Genomic DNA, 22824 nt, shown 5'->3' on the forward strand with positions numbered 1-22824 from the left:
GAATAGAACTCTGGATGCCCTTCTGACAATCCAGTTACAGAGAAAAAGGCACTGGCAAAAAACCTAGTGAGATTACCTCACTTCACCCAACAAATCCTTCTGATCTAGCAAATGAACTGACTATCCTCGGCTGCAACTGCGCTGCCCCTTTGCAGTAATTGCGTGGGCCTATGTGGAGCTCTATGAGGCTCTACATCAGCTTTGCGCTAGGTCTCCCTGCCTCTTGGAGCTCTGACGTCAACCCTCCTGGCTAATCCAACAGTTCCTTAGCAATTTTGGACTTTTGCTAGAAGACAACCCTAGCTCTGCGTTGGCCCTTTCGGCTATGCGTCAAGCACTGTGTGGGCCCTCCTGGCTAATCTGACAGCTCCTTAGCAATTTCGGACTTTTGCTAGAAGACAACCCTAGCTCTGCGCTGGCCCTTTTGGCTATGCGTCAAGCACTGTGTGGGCCCTCCTAGCCCAGCGTCAATCCTTCTTGGGTATGCGCTGCCTCCACTGGTGCTTCTCTACCTCTCTGCTGAGTATTCAGGGTTGTTCTAGAGAAGATCCTCAAACCCAACTATCCTTGCCCCTTAACTACAAGAAATATCCTCAATCAAATTTTCCTCTTGAGAACTTCTCACTTTAGAAAATCAATTTCTTGATCTCTCTTGGTTTATTTTCCAAATGACCCTCAAGCCCCTTCTTATATCTTCTTGTTGGACAACCAACGACCTAGATTAACTCCTAATCAAAGGCTTAGATCGCTTTGACTTGATATCAGTCTTTTTCTATAAGTTACACCCACAATTAGATTAATACCCATTAATATTTTAATTTTCCTAAGTTTAGACTTAGGAAGTCCATTAAAAATATTAATTATTTTAATATAATCATCCCTATGTGGAATTTCCCAAAACGCTTTCTGGGTTCTTTGGAATGCATGTGCCCAAGCCTCCCTGCAAAATTTGAGGCCTAAAGCACATTCGATGCTTACCCCAAATCAACACTTCAATCAGAGTGTCCCTTGTAGTGTCCTTCCTATAATCTTGAGGCCTTAAAGGAGGTCCCAATAGACTGGGATTAAAGACTAGCCACCTAGGTCAGCCGAATCCTTCCTATAATCTTGAGGCCTTAAAGGAGGTCCTAATAGACTGGGATTAAAGACTAACCACCCAGGTCAACTGAAGCGATGGAACAAGAATATAATCAATCAATCATTAGTATGCCTCAAAAGAATAAGAAAAAGCACATGATTACAAAATGGTAAAAGTACCTATCAATGGATGACCCACCTTCCTTCAAGAAGAAATGTCAAATAGGAGAAAGAAATCTATGAGAGCATATATGTGGAGGTTGCATGGCATCATATCAGGTGTCGACTGACTAGCTACTTATCTAAGGAGGAGAAAAATTTCTCCTATGGTTTACCATCTTTTTGGTGGATAATAGGGCTCACTCTTAGTATGTTGGCTACTATTCGTAGGTTAAACTAATGTTACAAATGCTTAATTTAGATCAGGTCTATCAGTGTAGCTTCTTTTACAGCTTGCATACAAGATCTATAGCCTCCTTTCAAGTTTTATGGTAGCTTCTTTTACATCTTGCATACACGATCTATAACCTCATTTCAAGTTTTATGGTAGCTTCTTTTACATCTTGCATACAAGATCTATAACTTCCTTTCAAGTTTTATGGGTATAGGGCTAGCTTGGAACAAACAATTTTGAAATTGGAATCATCGATAGATAAATTCAAGGGCTAAACATATCCTAATAATGTTGTTGTAGAGCACTACAAGTGTGGATTCTTTTGTCGTGATTTGTGTCCTATAGCAAGATGTTTGATATCAAGAGGAAGAGAGGAATATTGTTTTGAGATAATCTTCAATTTTTTGACTATAATAGACATAAGCATTGTTGTTGGAAATGTAACTAGTTTCGGTCTTCATAATTGTTGTTGTACTCATTTCAATATGTATTCTATGTTTCTATGTAACAAACAAAAGAAGAAAAGAAAAGAGTTATTATTTTAAAGCGTGGGTTTCATGCTTTTTATTGATGGTCTTCTAGGTAAAAGCATGTTCTTCATGTTTCTAGAGTTTGTTAAGATTTGATCATGGCATAAGTATCAGGATTCAGAGCCACTGATATGTATATTTACAATTTTTGGTCTGATTCTACTAGATACTTCATGTGTCAACATTCATGTGTTTGTCTATTCGATGATAGAAGTTTGGCTTATACATTGCCTTCAATTATCTGCACAATTGAGGATTTTGTGTTATGGAGTCATAACATTTTCCAAGATGATCATCGTGAATATATTTCTTGTATGGTAGTGACATTATTGGCAGTAAGCCATGTTGAAAGCTCTAATTTTGATGCATTATTAATATTCAAGAAAAATACTTTTCCTTCCTTATGGACTTGCAGACTAGAAGATGTTTATTTGTGGTAGCATCAGATGTGCTCTAGCCATGAAAATTGGTGGAGAGGCTAAAGCACTTGAGACTCCAAGATCCAAAAATAATTTAGGAAAATTCCACTCGGTTAGAGAGATATTAAAATAATTAATATTTTTAATGGAGTTCCTAAGTCTAAACTTATGAAAATTAAAATATTAATGAGTATTAATATAAAAATAGGTGAGAATGTTCTAAATGACATGGATCAAGCCAAATCTAATCTTAGCCATTGATTAGAGATTTAATCTCGGCCATTAAAGGATCAACAGGAAAAGTATAAGAGGAGGCTGGAGGGTCAGTGGGAGATACACCAAGATTAATCAGTTAGTTCAATTTTCTGGAGCAGGGTTTGCTAAGAAAATTCGAACAAGTGATCTGAGTTGCAGCAAGGGGCAGTGAGTACATAGCAGAGAGGCAAAGATAGTGTTGGAGGATCAGCCCAGTGGTAGAGGGGCTACGCAGAGGTAACCATAGTTACACAGAGGTAGCATGATCCATGCAGAAGCAATTAATGATTGTGCAGAGGCTGAGGGACCTGCGTGGGTGATGCATAAGGCCTGAAAGCTGATGCTGAGGGTTCAGGTGTAATGCTGGGACTAGAAAGGCTGACGTAGAACCTTTGAGAAGCGTTGGAAGGATTTTCATAGGACAGATTTGCTGAATATCTGTCTCCGAGAAGAGGTATTACTGCCGGGTAGAAATCTCTGTTGGGTGAGCTAGTTTGGCACCCTAGTTGTACTCAAGAAAGTTGCTTAATAATAAAACCCTCAGAACTTCTGCACCAGTTTTCCCAAATTGGGTTTTTTGGGGACGACTGTCTAAAAATAGCGGTGTCTCTTGTGTGTTTGTCTATTATTTCAGTTGATGATCTGTATATGAGCCAAGACTGCATTTGTGTTTATTTTCAATATTTATATGGTTAAATAACTTGTTAAGGAATAAACAAGTAGGTGAAATAAAACAAATATTGCAGTAGGAGTTTCTAACGTGTCAGACTTAGAAATTTCAACATGGTATCAGAGCATTGCAGATCATAGGAGAACTGAAGGCACTAGCTAAAATTAGAAAATTTGCAGCAGAAACAACTGCCCAAGAGACAGAGTTGTTCCTAAGCAAAAGGCAACAGAGAAGGAATGACGCAAAGGGCTTGCTTCATCATTTCAAGCTGAGAGAGGGACAATGCAGAGGCAAAGAGAGGCAAAAGTGGCTCACTAAGAGCCACGTTGTCCTACTCAGCCAGGTAAGCTTGACACAGTTGGCCAGAGGAGAGATTCAGCCTTGTCGGGATTGCACAGAGCTAAGAGGCCCAGTTTCTTCAGTTGTTGGGGCCTAGGGCACTATGGGAAAATTGTGGATTGGGAAGCTGGTGGGGCGTTGCTGCTGTCAAAGTATAACAATACCTAATGGGACAGAACCAAGGTAGAGGGATTTGTTGCCTTAAGGGATTTCTAGCCAAGAAATCCAGATCCAAGTTGCAATTGCAAAGAGGATCAGAGAGGAGCAGATCGATAGTTAGCGGGAAGATTTCCAGCAGGAAAATCAAGACTTATAGGGAGTCAAGGGGAGAAATTCCAGGAGGGAAGTCAAGACTCAGAGGGAGTCCAGAAAAGAAGAGTGGAGATGGCAATGAACGGACTGAGGGATCAGGACAAGGTGGACGGGGCCTCCAACTTTGTCATCTGGAAGGCCAGGATCCTGTCTGTTCTGTATAAACATTGCATCAAGGGCTTCGCCTTGAGAATAGTGGCTATCCCAAAAGACCCAGCTGATAATGAAAAGTATGAGGATGCAATGGCAAAGGCAAAGTGCATAATTCTTGATGGGGTCAAGGATCATGTAGTAAACATATTGCTAAGAAGAACATGATAAAGGAGATGTGGGATACTTTGATGACATTGTATCAGGGCACTTCTGTGCAGAGGAAGATGTTACTGGAGAATCAACTGCAGTCGTATCATATGCAGAAGAGGGAGCAAATAGATCTATACCTCAGCAGGTTGTAGGAGATTCGAGACCAACTTACTTCCATAGGGGCCATGCCGGATCAGGAGTTCATGGTGAGGACCGCCTTGAATGTAGTCTCCAAGGATTGGGAGACATTTGTCCAAAGCATTTTCGGCAGAGCGACTCTCCTAGGATGGGAAGAGATGTGGGTAGATCTTCGCCACAAAGGGATCAGACGACTGATCAACGCAGGGAGTAGCAGCAAAGGAGGTCGAATAAAAAAAGAGGAGGAGTATGCGGCTTTGGCATTTGTGGGACATCAGGGGAAGAGAAAGAATAAGGACATCTCCAAGGTAAAGTGCTTCCATTGTGGGGATCTGGATCATTATGCAACCCAGTGTCCCAGGAAGAAGAATAAGGGAGAGGTTTCTGACTCCAAGGCAGCTCCAGCAAAGGTGGAGAAAGAAGTCGAGACAGATGACGATTGTGCCATGAGTGCTCATGAACCTTTAGAGAAGAGGTGGGGTGACATCGAGTTGTAGTCATGAGGACTACAAAATTTGAGCAGTAGGATCCTTGAGGTACCCAAACTCTTGGATAATATTCGGCTACGGGAGCCCCGAATGACAGTAGCAGGATGACCGATGTCGATAGAAGCAAGATGTGGATGGAGCGACAAGGCAGTGCTACAGTGCAGAGGTCCGCAACAACGAAGTGGGGGTTGCAACAATGTGAGAGGCATAGAGATGGTTGCAGCAGTGGAGAGAGGCATAGAGGTGGTTGCAACAGTGCGAGAGGCACAAAGGTGTTTGCAGCAGTGCGAAGGCAGCAAAGGGGGCACAAGATAGCATCAGAGGTAAGTTGACAAGGATGTCAGTAGTTGGGTAGATCAATTACTTACTTCTCAGTAATTGAGTTGCAATGCAACAGTTAGCAGTGGTAGTGTTATGGGCAACATGATGCAACATGTTGGAAGGAAGGACCAGCAACAACATGGATGCAGAGGGAGCTGCAGTACAGATGTAGTAGTGGCAGTGGCAGTGGCAGAGCCATGGGTAGTAGTACAGGAGGTAGCAGTGCAGAGGATGCTAGGCAGCAGGCCAAGCATCAACACAGGTACTGGTGCTGGAGAATTAGTGTGATGTTCACTGGTGGAGCATTATTAGAACACATTCCTCACTAAGAGGGAGTGTTGATTTGTGGTAGCATTAGATGTGCTCTAGCCATGAAAATTGGTGGAGGCTAAAGCACATGAAATCTCCAAGACCCAGAAATGGTTTGGGGAAATTCCACCTGGTTAGAGAGATATTAAAATAATTAATATTTTTAATGGAGTTCCTAAGTCTAAACTTAGGAAAATTAAAATATTAATGGATATTAATATAAAACTAGGTGAGAATGTTCTAAATGGCATGGATCAAGCCAAACCTAATCTTAGCCATTGATTAGAGATTTAATCTCACATGAAAAGTATAAGAGGAAGCTTGAGGGTCAATTGGAGATACCCCAAGATTGATCACTCAGCTCGATTTTCTAGAGCGAGGTTTGCTGAAAAATTTGAACAAGAGATCTGAGTTGCAGCGAGGGGCATTGAGTACATAACAGAGAGGTAGAGACAGTGTCGGAGGATCAGCACAATCGTAGAGGGGCTACGCAAAGCAGCCATAGCTACGTAGAGGTAGCGGGAGCCAAGCAGAGGCAGCTAGTGATTGTGCAGAGGCTGAGGGGCCTACGTGGGTGACGCAGAAGGCCAGAAAGCTGATGCATAGAGGCAGAAGGCTGACGCAGAGGGTTCAGGACGCTGGGACTAGCAGGGTTGACGCAGAGCCTTAGAGAAGCGCTGGAAGGATTTTCGTGGGACAAATTTGTTGAATATATATCTCCGAGAAGAGTTATTATTGCCAAGTAGAAATCTCTGTTTGGTGAGCCATTTTGGTACCCTAGTTGTACTCAAGAAAGTTGCTTAATAATAAAACTCTCAGAACTGTTGCACTGGTTTTCCCAAATTTGAGTTTTTCCAGGGACGATTGTCCAAAAATAATGGTGTCCCTTGTGTTTTTGTCTATTATTTCAGTTGATGATCTGTATATGAGTTGAGACTACATTTGTGGTTATTTTCAGTATTTATATGGTTAAATAACTTGTTAAAGAATAAACAAGTAGGTGAAATAAAACAGATAATGCAATAGGAGTTTTTGACATGTCAGACTTAGAAATTTCAACAGAAGAATCACTCATTTCCCTACATGTGAGTTGCATGAGAGACTTTGTAATATTTCTCCCTCTTGTAAATATGGCACCGCAAGCCTCCATTTCTTGAGAGCTCGGGAGTATGAAGGATTTGGAGCTTTTGAATATAACCAACAATCTTCTGGTTGGTAGCATTCCCAAAGAAATTTGGGGTTTCATGAAGCTAAAACATCTTGACTTGAGCAGGAACTCTTTTCGTTTTTTGTCATAATTCCCTCCCCTAAAAAACACACTACTGATTTTTCCTTTAAGCTGATCCATTTGTTCCCAAACAAATGGATTTTATCTGAATAGAATTTCAAATGCATCCCTCTGAATTTCTTTTCACTTTTTGTCATAATTACGTCCCCTAAAAAACACACTACTAATTTTTCCTTTAAGCTGATCCATTTTTTCCCAAACAAATGGATTTTATCTGAATAGAATTTCAAATGCATTCCTTTGAATTAATAGGTTGTTTGCTTTATCCTTGTGATTCAGGAGTTCAGTAAATCAAATCATTACTACTCATATAATGCTAGTCTTTGTTCCAAGAGATAATGAGGTCTTTTCACTTTAATGAAAAACCATTCCCAAAAGAAAAATAATTCGTGACTTAGAAAATTTATTTCTAGTAAGAGCTTTATTGACTTACTTATGTACTTGATAATAATTATAATGAATTTAAACAAATAATCAAATGGCACCAACAAAATTTCGAATAGGTCCATAAATTTGTTTGTTTCTTGTAACTGAGCTTTATGGATTCACATACATACTTAATAATTATAATGAAGTTAGAGCAAATAATGAGATTGTAACAACAAAGTTAAAACAAGTCCATCACTTATGTACTTGATAATTATAATGAAGTTAGAACAACAAAGTTAAAACAAATCCATCCTTTATGTACTTGATAATTATTATGTATTTGATAATTATAATGAAGTTAGAACAAATAATCAGATGGTACCAACAAAGTTAAAACAAGTCCATCTTAAATGTTTAGGCTTAGCTAATTCCGTTTATTTTTAAGCCGGACAACTTTCTTTTTAAGATTTTCTCATTCTGCTCAACCATTTTTACCTTTTATTGAATACATAACAATGTAACAAGCACTTTTTCTAAGATTTTCTCATTCTTCTCAACCATTTTTACCTTTTATTGAATACATAACAATGTAACAAGCACTCTTTGTATGTGTTTTTGACTTTAGCTAAAACCTTACAAGGTCAAAATTTGGATGTTGTGGATCATTCACTTATGTACTTGATAATTATAATGAGCAGGAACTCTCTGAGTGAAAATATTCTCAAGAGCCATTTGAGAAAGGAGGAACTTAGTAACAATGCTCAGCATTGTAGCTAGTGGACGACAATGATGGAGAAGCACCAGGACAACGATCTAATGAATGCCATTGTAGGTGCCCCCTATCTTCTTTTTTATTTACATGTTGCCATTCAAATCACACTTTTTGTTCTGTGGATGTCATGATATCTTTATAAAACAATGGGTAGAATAGTTTTTAGGATTTAATTACCCCCTTCTTTAGATCATTGTTAATGGGCTTATTTTATTGAATGCATAACAATGTAACAAGCAAGTTCTTTGTATGGGTTTTTTTACTTTAGCTAAAAGCTTACAGGGTCAAAATTTGGATGTTATGGCTCATTCACGCATGTACTTGATAATTATAATGAGCAGGAACACTTTGAGTGAAAAGATTCTGAAAAGATTCTCAAGAGCCATTTGAGAAAGGAGGAATTTAGTAACGTGCTCAGCAATGTAGCTAGTGAACGACAATGATGGAGAAGCAGCAGGACAACAATCTAATGAATGCCATTGTAGGTGCCCCCTATGTTCTTTTTTATGTACATGTTGCCATTCAAATCACACTTTCTGTTCTGTGGATGTCATGATATCTTTAATAAAACAATATGTTCTCTTTTATTTACATGTTGCCATTCAAATCACACTTTCTGTTCTGTGGATGTCATGATATCTTTAATAAAACAATGGATAGAATAGTTTCTAGGATTTAAGTATCCCCTTCTTTAGATCATTGTTAATTCGCTTCTTGTTGCTTAGTGTAAAAGACGAGATTATCTTCTTCCAAGATATTAAATTACAACATCATGTGGGTCAATGTGAAAAGGAATTTGAGGGAGAAGTCTCAGCTGAGAGAAATTGGGTAAGTATAAGGATATGGGTGCCAGATTCTTTTTTCTCTTTCTCCTCCATGTTGGCAACCTTGTAAAGTTCAAGCAAAAACACACACACGAAAAACATGAAAAGGCTAAAAAAACTATACACCATTTTGAAAATGAGATTGTGGTTCTATTTTTGATACTGTCTTTTTTGGTCATTTTAGGTCATTTTAAACTCTATTCGCTTTTTGTCATAATTCTCTACCCTACAAAACACACTACTAGTTTTTCCTTTAAGCTAATCCTTTTTTACCAAAAAAATGGATTTATTTTATCTGAAGAAAATTTCAAATTCATCCCTTTTCAAATTCATCCCTCTTAATTAATCGGTCACTTGCTTTATCCTTGTGGTTCAGGAGTTTCTTTCAGTAAATGAAATCAATCAATACTAGTTATATAATCCTAGTCCTTGTTCCAAGAGATAACGAGATGAAATCAATACTAGTTATATAATCCTAATCCTTGTTCCAAGAGATAACGAGGTGCAAAATAGGTTGATTGCTTTATCCATGTGGTTCAAGAGTTTCTTTCGGTAAATGAAATCAATATTAGTCAGATAATCCTAATCCTTGTTCCAAGAGATAACGAGATGCATAATAGGTTGATTGCTTTATCCTTGTGGTTCAGGAGTTTCTTTCAGCAAATGAAATCAATATTAGTCATATAATCCTAGTCCTTGTTCCAAGAGATAACGAGGTTTTTTCACTTTAATGAAAAATCATTCATAAGAGAAAAATAATTCATGACATAGAAAATTTGTTTCTAGTAAGAGCTTTATTGATTTACTTATGTACTTGATAATAATTATAATGAAATTAAACAAATAATCAAAGGACACCCACAAATTTTGAATAGGTCCTTAAATTTGTTTATTTTTCACTTTAATGAAAAATCATTCGTAAAAGAAAAATAATTCATGACATAGAAAATTTGTTTCTAATAAGAGCTTTATTGATTTACTTATGTACTTGATAATAATTATGATGAAATTAAACAAATAATCAAATGGCACCCACAAATTTCGAATAGGTCCTTAAATTTGTTTATTTCTTGGATATTGAACAAATAATCAAATGGTACCAACAAACTTAAAACAAGTCCATCACTTATGTACTTGATAATTATAATGAGTTTAGAACCAATAATCAGATGGTCCATCTTAAATGTTTAGGTTTAGCTAATTCTGTTTATTTTTAATCCCAACAACTTTCTTTTTAAGATTTCCTCATTCTTCTCAACAATTTTTACCTTTTATTGAATGCATAACATAACAAGCACTCTTTGTATGCGTTTTTTGACTTTAACTAAAACCTTACACACGGTCAAAATTTGGATATTATGGCCCATTCACTTATGTACTTGATAATTATAATGAAGTTATGCTACCAACAAAGTTAAAACAAGTTCAACTTAAATGTTTAGATAGTGTTTAGATTTAGCTAATTCAGTTTATTTTTAAGCCTAGCAAGTTTTCTTTTTAAGATTTGTTCTTTCTATTCAACAATTTTTCCTTTTATTAAATACATAACAATGTAACAAGCACTCTTTGTATGTGTTTTTGGACTTTAGCTAAAACCTTCGTCAAAATTTGAATGTTATTGCTCATTTTGGCGGTTTCCACCAGTTTTTCTTTGATCCAAAAGTCCATTTATTAGATAGAACAATGGTACTAGGAAGTTACCTAATAAGTCATCAGTGAAGGTATTATTGATTTGAATTATAGATATTAGCTGGATTGCATGCAGTGTTAGTATAATCGTGCATTACTTTATTGAGATTTTTGTGTTAGTATAATCGTGCATTACTTTATTAAGATATAAAGTTCAGAATTAAACATCTCAATAAAGTTCAGAATTAAAAAGGCTCAACAAAGACAACGATTGTATTATAAATCTTGCAGTGTATTATTGATTTGAATTATAGATGTTAGCTTGATTGCATGCAGTGTTAGTATAATCGTGCATTACTTTATTGAGATTTTTGAGTGTTAGTATAATCGTGCATTACTTTATTGAGATATAAAGTTCAGAATTAAAAATCTCGATAAAGTTCAAAATTAAAAAGGCTCCACAAAGACAACGATTGTATTATAAAGCTTGCAATTAAAAAGGCTCCACGCGGACAACTATTGTATTATAAAGTTTGCAATTAAAAAGGCTCCACAAAGACAACAAAAAATCACAGGGTGATTAAGAAATATTTCCCCAACAACTTATAAAAACTGGTGTGTGTATATGATCATATTATCAATTGGTGGAATCCTTAACAAATTATATGCCAGCTTAATATTTATCAAGCTTGTAATTGCTTTATTTGCCAGCTTAATAATTATCAAGCTTGTAATTGCTTTTTAAATTTTGCAGAGAACATTTGTAATTGCAGTTACAAGAGGCAGGACCAATTTGGATGGTTTGATAATAGTGAAAATTCAAGGTCTTATCAAGCTTGTAATTGCTTTATATGCCAGCTTAATAATTATCAAGCTTGTAATTGCTTTTTTAATTTTGCAGAGAACATTTGTAATTGCAGTTACAAGAGGCAGGACCAATTTGGATGGTTTGATAATAGTGAAAATTCAAGGTCAGTGGATGGACAAACCTCTAACTGTTTTGGTAACAGGAGTAAAACACTCCAAGGGCAAATACCAAATTTGTATTAAATACTAAATTTGCATTTTCCTCTGTATCAATTACATTAGATATATCATATTGGCGATCAAACTAATTTCAAATTTCTATTTTCAGTCTTGCAATAAGTGCAAGATTATCATATAGTTCAGTTCTGAACACATTACATTAGATATGTCATATTGGTGATCATTCCAACATTAAATTTCTATTTTCAGTGATGCAACAACTGGGCTGTAATGGTGGCTTTGTTCTCCTAAGCGTCTGTCCAAAATAAAATGTCTTGTTGCAAACAGTCGATCCTCTTGTTCACTCAAGTTTTAGAACTTGCCTCGCTATGGGTCTTCTTTATTGGAATTGGGCCTCTAGTTCAAGCAAATATTACAACTGGCCTCACATTGGGTGTTTTTTTAATCCTTTCTTTACTGCAACATCTTCCTTACCTAGTTTACCTCCTTCAAGTGGAACTTAGGTTTAAAGTTCCGGAGGCATCCCTCATAAAGCAGCGTTGACCTATGAAAAAAACTCTCCTATGCTGCACTTTCATACACTGCACACACATGGATACAGATCACGTCCTTTCTGGCTCCGATGTCAATATATCAATGTGTTAATGGGAACAGTGACTCTGGCTGCAGCCACAAGTAAAAGCCCAATAACAAAATGAAATGCAAATCGATATTTAAATTCCCACAGCATCAACATGTCTTCTATATTCGTGATACAAATCACAATGGTATAACTGATCATTAACTATGTAACTAGTGAAAATTGTAATTGAAGTGCAAATTAACAGTGTAATTATATTACTCTAATGGAAGATTGTACAATAACCTTTATCATATGTTTATATTTCTATTTTGCATTTTCCACATAAGATATGTATAATAATATTTGCCGTTGTTTGTTCAGGTTGGGAAATTCATCCAGCTCATGTCAACATTCTTCGGAGGTTTTGTTGTCACCTTCATCAAAGGATGGAAACTTACCCTAGTAATGCTATGTACGATTCCCCTTCTTGCACTGGCGGGCAGCGCTATGGCTATGATAATATCGAAGATGTCAAGCTGAGGTCAGCAAGCATATGTAGAAGCGGGCAATGTTATGGAGCAGACAACTGGTTCATTTAGGACCCGAAGTATGTGATCAATAACACAAACCATGCCTTTTCATGTCATAAAACCAGGTTTCTTTAGATCTGAAATTGAGGGTTACCGTGTTTTCATACGAGCACCAGTTCTATTGTATATAATCTATACAGATTAATAACACATTTTAGTTACATTTCAGGCTGCTGCTTTTATCGGGGAGAAGAATGATGTTACTGACTATGAAAATTCCCTTACAATTACTTACATGGCTACTGCTCATCAATGGTTGGCTGCTTATCAATAGTTGGCAGCTAGTTTTGGCGTTGGGTCTTTACATTTTATTTTGTTCTCCACCTTTGCATTGGCTCTTTGGTATTGATAACGGTTAATTATTCATGAAGGATATTCTGGAGTGTGATTAATGTCATCATTGCAGTTCTGACTGGAGGCATGTGACTTGAATCTGCATTGTGACATGCATTATTGTCACTTGATCAGGAAATCTGACTATAGGGATTTGCACTTATTCAAACTAGATAAATTCACATTAATTAATGAGAACACAATGATAAATGTTCTGTTGGATTTCAGGTCTCCGGGACAGGCGTCACCATGCTTAAATGCCTTTGGAGCTGGACAAGCTGCAACTTACAAAATGTTTGAGACAATTGATAAAAAGCCAGAGATTGATGTATATGTTGTTAGTTTGACAACGAATTAGTAATTTTGGGTAAAATGTAATTAGTCAGTTTTATAGCGAATTGTCAGTTATGTAACTGAGGTCGATGATATAAAACTGGTGAATGCCCATGGAATGTATATGAGTGGAGAATCATTGTTGAATAATATATTCCAATCCCTTGCCCCATGGATGTTTCCTTGACACGTTGTCGAGGTTTTACCACGTAAATTCTATGTCTGTGTGTGTTTGGTTTTGAGTTAGTTATGGTGTTTTCTTGGTCAATATATTAACTGAATGTGTGTAGTTCTTTCCTATTTTTCTTCTATTTCACCAACAAGTGGTATCAGAGTCGTGAGTCCAAGGGCGTGTGGCTGTATCAGCGTGAGAGCCGTGAGTCCAAAACCTGACTGCGTGAGTCGAATCATGTTGTGTGTATTAGCATGAGGCATGAAGGGCTGTAATTGCTCTGCGACAAGGAGTGGAGCCGAATCTTGCTGCATGTATCAGCGTGAGGTGTGAAGGGCTGTAATTGATCTGCGTCAAAGAGTGGAGTCAAATCTTGCTGCGTGTATCAATGTGAGACGTGAAGGGCTGTATGTGCTCTACGTCAAGGAGTGCAGAATCGTTGCTAAAGAACCGTTCCAGTGCTGGTGTTGTCCCTGCGTGACCAAAACCCTGCATGAAGGAGGCGTGAGGCTGAGCCGAATCTTGCTGCGTGTATCAGCGTGAGGCGTGAAGGGCTGTAATTGCTCTGCGTCAAGGAGTGGAGCCGAATCTTGCTGCGTGTATCAGCGTGAGGCGTGAAGGGCTGTATGTGCTCTGCGTCAAGGAGTGCAGAATCGTTGCTGAAGAACCGTTCCAGTGCTGGTGCTGTCCCTGCGTGACCAAAATCCTGCGTGAAGGAGGCGTGAGGCTGCGCGTGAGGCGTTTGTGAGTCCAAAACCCTGCGTGAAGAGCCAGACTGCTGGTGTTGTCCCTGCGTGAAGAGCCAGACTGCTGCGTATTTAAAAAAAAAAAAGGAGAGCCTGCGTTATCTGCCTGCTGGCCTGCATAAAGTTGCAGAGGACTTGTGACAGAGCCTGCGTGAGATCCGGGTATATTTTTTTTAAAAAAAAGAAATTATTTGTTGAAGACAATTTTTTTTGTTTACCCATAATATTTTGGGTTGGGTTCATAAACCAGTTGAAAAGGAAGTTGTCCAAAACTGATAAAGAGCAGGGTTTCAGTAAGAATAACAAGTTTTATTTTTCAGTAAAATTTGTTGAAGGGTTTCTCTAAAAAAAAAAAAAATATTGCAGAAAAACAAAGGCTCAAAATTGTAGAAAGAAATTTGTAAAATTTGTTTGTTTAAAAAGCAGGCTCAGTTTTTTAAGAAAAAGGGAAACAAAGTTTTTTTTAAGAAAAAGATAGCTGAAAGACTGAAACCCTAGGAGAAGAACAAAATGGCCAAGATGTCGAATGCAAAATTCGAGGTGGAGAAATTCACCGGAAAGAGCAATTTTTCTCTTTGGAAACTGAAGGTTAGGGATTTACTTGTGCAACAAGGGTTGCACAAGGCATTGGATGGGGCAACTAAGAAACCTCCAACCATGACTACTTCAGACTGGGAGGACTTGGATGCCCAAGCTCTTAGTACCATCCGGTTATGCCTAGCGGATGAAGTTCTCTTCAACATTGTTGAAGAGACTACATCGTCAGGATTGTGGGAAAAACTTGAAAATCTCTATATGACAAAGTCATTAACCAATAGAATTTATCTGAAACGACAGTTATATAGTCTTCGAATGAAAGAAGGTTCAAACGTTGCAGAACATTTGAATGTTTTTAATACACTAATATATCAATTAACAGATATGGAAATTAAAACACAGGAAGAAGATAAAGCCATAACCTTGCTGTGTTCTCTGCCTGACTCATGGGATCACTTCGTAACTTCAATCAGCTTCAGCACTGCTGATTCTTTGAAGTTTGAATCAGTCGTGGGAGCTCTCTTGTCTGAAGAAGTACGAAGGAAATCCAGCACTGAAACAGTTGCATCAGAAGCCATGGTCGCTAGAGGACACTCAAAGGAAAGAGGAGAAAAACCAAGGGGGTCTTCCAGATCAAAATCGAAGGGCAAGAAGTGTAAGGCAAAATGTTGGAACTACGGTAAAATTGGACACTTGAAGAAAGACTGTTGGAAACGAAAGGAATCCAAAAACCCGAAGAACGAAGCGAATCAGGTCGATTCAGGTTTGATAGACGAAGTTTTATTTGCTGAAGAATTATGTATGGTAGATGAAACTTCACCTGAATGTAATGTCTCTCAGGGTTTAGATAGCTGGTTGTTAGACTCTGGTGCTTCGCATCACATGTGCCCACATAGAAATTGGTTTACTTCGTATAAAATTGTAAACGGTAGTTCTGTGTTTATGGGTAACAATGTGTCATGTCATATTGTTAGGATTAGAGATATCAGGATTAAGATATATGATAACACAGTTAGAACATTAACTAGTGTTAGACATGTACCTGATTTGAAGAAAAATTTGATTTCTTTGGGAGTGTTGGATTCAGATGGTTATAAGTTTACAAGTCAGGATGGCGTCTTAAAAGTCTTTAAAGAAGCACTTGTGGTTATGAAGGCAGAAAATGTCAGAAATCTTTACAGGTTAAAAGGAAGTACGCAAATCAGTGAAGCAGCGATTGCGTCAGAAAAGAAAGAAGCAGGTACTCATCTATGGCATCAGCGATTGGGTCATATGAGCGAGAAAGGTCTTCAGGTATTGATGAAACGTAAATCTCTTCCCGGTCTGAAATCCTTGAATTTAGATTTCTGTAAACATTGTGTGTATGGAAAACAGTGTAAACAGATATTTAAAGTTGGAAATCATAATAGTAAAGATGTTTTAGACTATATTCATTCTGATTTGTGGGGGCCTTCCCCTATTGTGTCATATGGAGGTGCATTGTATTTTTTAATGTTTATTGATGATTAATCCTGTAAAGTTTGGGTCTATATGCTAAAAAGGAAAGCTGATGTATTAAATGTCTTTAAACAATTTAAAGTAATGGTAGAGAAAAGAACAGGCAAATCTATTAAATGTCTAAGAACTGACAATGGTGGTAAGTTCACTTTAGTTGAATTTGAACAATACTGTAAGGATGAGGGAATTGTTAGACACAAAACTGTTGTTTATACTCAGCAAAATGGTGTTGCTGAGCGTATGAATCGGACTCTTATGGAAAGAGCCAGAAACATGATCAACAATGCCAACTTGCAAAAGGAGTTGTGGGCAGAAGCAATATCTACTGCTTGTTATTTAGTTAACAGATCACCTTCAGTAGCAATTGATTGTAAAATTCCTGAAGAAGTTTGGATAGGTCAGTCTTATGACTATTCACATTTGAGGATATTTGGCTATGATGCTTATTCTCTCATTCCGAAAAATCAGCGTTCAAAATTAGATCCAAAGTCGAAATGTTATGTCTTTGTTGGGTATGATTATGCAGTGAAAGGATATAGGTTGTGGGATCCTACATTGTGGAAGATAGTCATTAGTAGAGATGTAACATTTGATGAATCCTCTCTGTTAAAATCAAATGTTGAAAGAATTAAACAGGAACAGGTATCATCGAATCAATGAGTTCAGTTGGAGGCTAGACCTTTCAGTGACAGTTGAAAGGAAGGAGAGACTTCTGGAGAAAAAGGTGTTGACGACACAAAGGAAGCCGTTGAAGCTTCTAAACCAGTGTAAGTTTCTGAACCAGTTCAGCAACCAGTCGCTCTAAGAAGGTCTACAAGGGAAAGGAAAACTCCCAAAAGGTATGAAGATTCTGCTTCATCTTTTGCTTTGATTACTGAAGATGGGGAACCTTCTTGTTATCAAAAAGCAGTAGATGATACAGATAGCGAGAACTGGAAAACGGCTATGGAAGAAGAAATGGACTCCTTAGCCAAGAACAATACCTGGGATCTTGTAGAGCTTCCTAAAGGGAGAAGTGTTGTTGGATGTAAATGGGTCTTCAAACTAAAATAAAAAGTTGATGGAAGTATTGAAAGGTATAAGGCGAGACTGGTAGCAAAAGGGTATTCTTAGGTTGAAGGTATAGACTTTCATGAGATTTTTTCTCTAGTTGTAAAACTTGTTTCTATACGTACTGTGTTGGCACTAACTGCGTTGCTTAATCTTGAGTTAGAACAGTTAGATGTTAAAACAGCTTGTCTACGTGGTGATTTGAACAAAGAGATATATATGGAACAACCAGAAGGTTTTGTACGAGGTCGCAGCAGAAGATTAGTTTGCAAGCTCAGGAAATCATTGTATGGTCTGAGGCAGTCTCCCAGACAATGGTACAAGAAGTTTGATTCCTTCATGGTGAGCCAGAACTTTATAAGAAGTGAGTATGATCATTGTGTGTACTTCAAAAGTTTCAATGGCATATTCATTATCTTAGCTTTGTATGTTGACGATAGGCTTATTGCAAGCAAAAGCATGGAAGAGATCAACAGGTTAAAGGCTCAACTCTTTAGGACGTTTGATATGAAGGATCTTGGAGTAGCAAAACATATCTTGGGCATGGAGATACACAGAGACAGGAAAAATGGTAAGCTTCGGTTATCACAACAGAAGTATGTGGAGAAAGTACTTGAAAAGTTCTCTATGAACAATGTGAAACCTGTTAATGTTCCACTAGCTTCCCATTTTAAGCTTTCTTCGGTTTTGAGTCCTAGAGCTGATGAAGAAAAGCAGTATATGTCTCATGTACCATATGCAAATGTTGTAGGCAATTTAATGTATGTGATGGTATCTACAAGACCTGACATTTCACATGCAGTTAGAGTTGTCAGTAGGTTCATGGCAAATCGAGGAAAAGAACATTGGCAAGCAGTGAAATGGATGCTTCGATATCTAAGAGGCACAAGTGACCATTGCATTGTCTTTAATGGTAGTGAAGGATTAGTCAGCGGATATGTAGATGCTAACTATGCAGGTGATTTGGACAAAAGAAGATCTACTACAGGTTATGTCTTTACTCTTGCAAGTGGAGCAATTAGTTGGATGTCAAAGCTTCAAGAAACAGTTGCGTTGTCCACTATCGAAGCTAAATATATAGCTGCTTCAGATGACATTAAAGAAGCAATCTGGTTAAAGGGTCTGCTCGATGAAATTGGAAGAACGCGGGAGAAAGTAAATATACTATGTGACAGTCAAAATGCTATTCACTTGGCTACAAACCCTGCCTATCACAGCAGAACCAAGCACATTGATGTAAGGTATCATTTTCTGAGATATGTGATCGATGGCAGAAAAGTAGCTCTTCAAAAGGTCCATACGCGAGAGAATTGTGCAGACATATTCGTAAAACCAGTTACACTAGAGAAGCTGCGGTGGAGTTTAGCTTCTCTTGGCTTGCAGAAAAGATGATGAATGGGCATGGGCAAGGGATTAGGAAAATTGTTGTCAAGGTGGAGTTTGTTAGCTTGACAACAAATTAGTAATTTTGGGTAAAATGTAATTAGCTAGCTTTATACTGAATTGTCAGTTATATAACGGAGGTCGATGATATAAAACTGGTGAATGCCCATGGAATGTATATGAGTGGAGAATCATTGTTGAATAATATATTTCAATCGCTTGCCCCGTGGATGTTTCCTTGACACATTGTCGAGGTTTTACCACGTAAATCCTGTGTCTATGTGTGTGTTTGGTTTCCAGTTAGTTATGGTGTTTTCTTGGTCAATATATTAAATGAATGTGTGTAGTTCTTTCCTATTTTTCTTCTATTTCACCAACATATGCTCGCCATGTTTAAATGCCTTTGGAGTTGGACAAGCTGCAGCATACAAAATGTTTGAGACAATTTATAGAAAGCCAGAGATTGATGTATATGATACAAATAGATTGGTACTTGAGGATATTCAGGTTGATATTGAGCTTAAAGATGTACACTTCGGTTATCCAGTGCGGCTTTATGTTCATATATTTTCTGGGTTCCCACTGGAAATACCCATAGGTACTATTGCAGCTATAAGGGTACCACTACAACTATAGTTAGAGAGAGTGGAAGTGGGAAGTCCAAGTTATATTATCTTATAGATCGATTCTATGATCCACAAGCTGGTGAAGTGGTTATAGATAGTGTCAATATCAAACAATTTAATGGATAAGGCAAAAAAATTGGACTTGTAAGCCAGGAACCTGCTCTCTTTGAAACGACTATTAAGGAGAATATTGCATATGCTAAAGATGGGGCAACAGCAGAGGAAATATAGGCTGCTGCAGAGCTTGCTAATGCGGCAAAATTTATTAGTAACATGCCTGAAGTTTCTAGAAATAGATCTTCATTATTGGTGATTGGTATATGCTGACAGTCATGGTTACTCTTTTCAGGGGTTTGATGCCCAATTATATGGAGCTCAAAAGCAAAGGATTGCGATTGCGTGGGCTATTTTAAAAGATGCCCGAATTCTCCTCGTCGATGAAGCTGCCAGTGCTTTGGATGCAGAGTCTGAAAGAGTGGTTCAAGAAGCTGTTGATAGAATTACGAGAAATAGAACAACAGTTATTGTTGCAGATCGTATGGCTACTGTCAGAAATGCTGATATGATCGTTGTCGTCCAGCGTGGCTGTATTGTTAGAAAAGGGTAAATTTTTGCAATGCTTTAGTTTTTAATCTTTATTAACAAACAACACAGATATCGACAATCTAACATCCACTTGCTTATAAAACATTTTTTCTCCATTCCATTATTAACAAATATTGTTCAAACAAGAAAAATTATTTGATATTTTGCAACAGGCTTAGTGAGATGACTCTTCTTCGTTACTCATTACTCACGCAGAGCTATTAATGGAAATGAGAAATGTTAATTTCAGGTTCACACTCCCAGCTCATCATGAACCCATCTGGGCCATTCTCCCAGCTTATATGTCTGCAGGAAACACATCCACCAAAAGAACAATATGCAAATGATCCTGAGCATATGGAAATGCATTTGCGTGATTCCAGGGCCGTTGGCAGGCGTAGTAGTCGAAAGTCATCTCCTAGACGATCTATAAGCAGTAGATCATCGGGAATTGGTGGTAGTTCTAACTCTGTTTCTTTTCCATTTTCGTTGCCAGGTGGAGTTGGCCTCCAGGAAAATGTTCAAGTGGGCAAAAGTAAGCCAAAGAAGGGCTTCATGAATTGGTTTTCGTCCAAAAATCAGGGAGATGTCGAGGATGGGCAGTTAAAATATGGAAAAAATGTTGTTTCACGCCTAGCATCTCTCAACAAGGCAGAGACTCTAGTGTTCATACTGGGATCCATTGCAGCAGTTGTTCATGGGGTTACATTTCCTATTTTTAGTCTCTTGCTTCCAAGTGTTATTGTCAGTTTTTACGAACTTCCACATAAGCTTCGAAAAGATGCCAGATTCTGGGCACTTACGTATATAGTTTTGCAAGCAACATGCCTCCTCATGGGACCAACACAGATCATCTGTTTTGCTGTTGCTGGTGGCAGGCTTGTGCGACCTATACGATCATTGACATTTAACAAGATTGTTTACCAGGAGATTGGATGGTTTGATGATAGTGATGGTTTGATTGATGACAAACCTTTTACCGTTTTGTTAATGGGAGGAAAAACACTCCAAAGAGTAAACACTAAATTTGTATTCGCCTTGGGCAGACGTTAGATATATCATATTGGTGATTATCCAAACTCCAAATTTGTGCAATAGGTGCAAGATTATCAACAGATGCTGCGACAGTGCGTAGTATAGTGGAAGATTGTGTTCAGAATATTTCAACAATCACTGCTGGTATTGTTATAGCTTTTTCAGCAAACTAGAAGTTGGCACTTTTGACATTAGGTCTCCTGCATCTGCTAGGTCTTTAAGGTTGAGTTCCAGTGAAGTTCCTGTAGGGTTTTTCTGCTGATGCAAAGGTTAGGAATGTCATTGGCCCTGAAAAGAGTGTACACAGACTGCATATTGCTAGACATGGTTTATAAATCATATTAGAATATGTATAATTGGACAATTTTTTCAATTGGGATTCATGGTTTAATACAAATCGGACTTTCAACTGTAGACCAGGAGGTTTCTCCTCTTCCTAAAGAGCTTTAAACATTTTGGGATGTTATTCCTATAGAAGAGGATCATATTCCAGGTTTTGTATGAGGAAGCCAGTCAGGTTGCAAATGATGCTGTTTGGAAGCATTCGAACCGTTTCCTCCTTTTCTGCCTCTACAATGAGCCTTTACAATGAAAAATGCTCTGCTCCCTTGACGGGGACGGCATTATCTTGTTCTTTCATGGCAAGAAGGACCGGGATTTCTGCCTTGTCTCTGAGACCAATTTACATATCAATGGGCATTTCATTGGCAAGAGCAAGAAAGAGGGTCTGAAGCGCGATTCACCTGGGTGCAGTCCATCGGTATGCAGTTCGATTCCCACAAGCTCTACCTGGGCGCCAACAAGGTTGCCACGTGGGACGATGCCCACGATGAACTCTCTCTCTTCCTGGATGACCAGCCGATCGTCCTCTCGCCGGCCCGGGGCTCCGAGTGGGAATCTTTGGTTGGACACAACTCCCCTGAATAATTACAGGCATGGGAAATAATTTAATTCAGTTCAAGAATGTATATATTTTAATACTCTGTAAGATATTTTAATGTATATACTGCAGTCAGTAATTGGATGTAATTTAATTCAGCAATGCATATACAACAATTGGATGGAATTTGAATTGTCCAGACTATCAATATTATAAAACATTTAGTCTTAAAACTCTGAGAACTGGTAATGGAGTTGGGTAATCCAGAGAACTGGTAATGGAGTTGGGTAGACCAGTTGGATATATTGAGACGTGCCCTAAATCCTGCAGAGTTCAATGCAATCTCTGTGGGTGGAATTTGAATTGTCCAGATTATCAATATTATAAATATATTATAAAGCATTTAGTCTTAAAACTCTGAGAACTGGTAATGGAGTTGGGTATTTCAGAGAACTGGTAATGGAGTTGGGTAGTCCAGTTAGATATATTGAGACGTGCCCTAAATCCTGCAGAGTTCAATGCAATCTCTTTGGAAGCTATATGGTACTGAAGGTTGCAGATCTCAGTGCAATCCCCACCCTTGAAGAGGATTCTTAAATATCTATCATTCAAAAAAATTAAATATCTATAACTCATACTCTTTTGGTTCGTGTATCTCTGTGCATGACATATTATTTCTGTGATTCTATATCTATATATGCATACACATATTATTGTTGATTTTTTATTTGAAAATGGTTTTTGTTTGTAAATATCCGTGTAAATAATCTGTGTATTCTTTGCGGATTACATGTCAAAGTACTTTGTAGAAGATTTATCCAGTCTAGGTAGCATTGGTTTACACGCGTCATCAGTATTATTTCATTCTTTTCAAATTTGGGCATCTATGGTTATGGTCATTGGGTAGCTTTAAAGATATTTAAAGATATCTGATCTCTCTGGGCCTTTCGTGATTTCGAGTTAAGATGAAGGTAGGATGATTATTAACAAAATAAGTTTATATGCTTCTTTTATTAAAATATAAGATAATTATACTCTATTTATGGAAATATGAAAGATAATTTTATTAAA

General features: G+C 37.8%; 1 pseudogene; it reads left to right on the forward strand.

Annotated features, from left to right (window-relative positions):
• Positions 1–5029: 5029 nt before the first annotated feature.
• Positions 5030–21741, forward strand: LOC149208362 (ABC transporter B family member 11-like; annotated as a pseudogene).
• The last annotated feature ends 1083 nt before the right edge of the window (positions 21742–22824 follow it).

Source organism: Pinus tabuliformis, chromosome 1_2, assembly GCF_031772625.1.
Source record: "Pinus tabuliformis cultivar Carrire ecotype Pingquan chromosome 1_2, CPIR1, whole genome shotgun sequence".
Lineage (NCBI taxonomy): Eukaryota > Viridiplantae > Streptophyta > Pinopsida > Pinales > Pinaceae > Pinus > Pinus tabuliformis.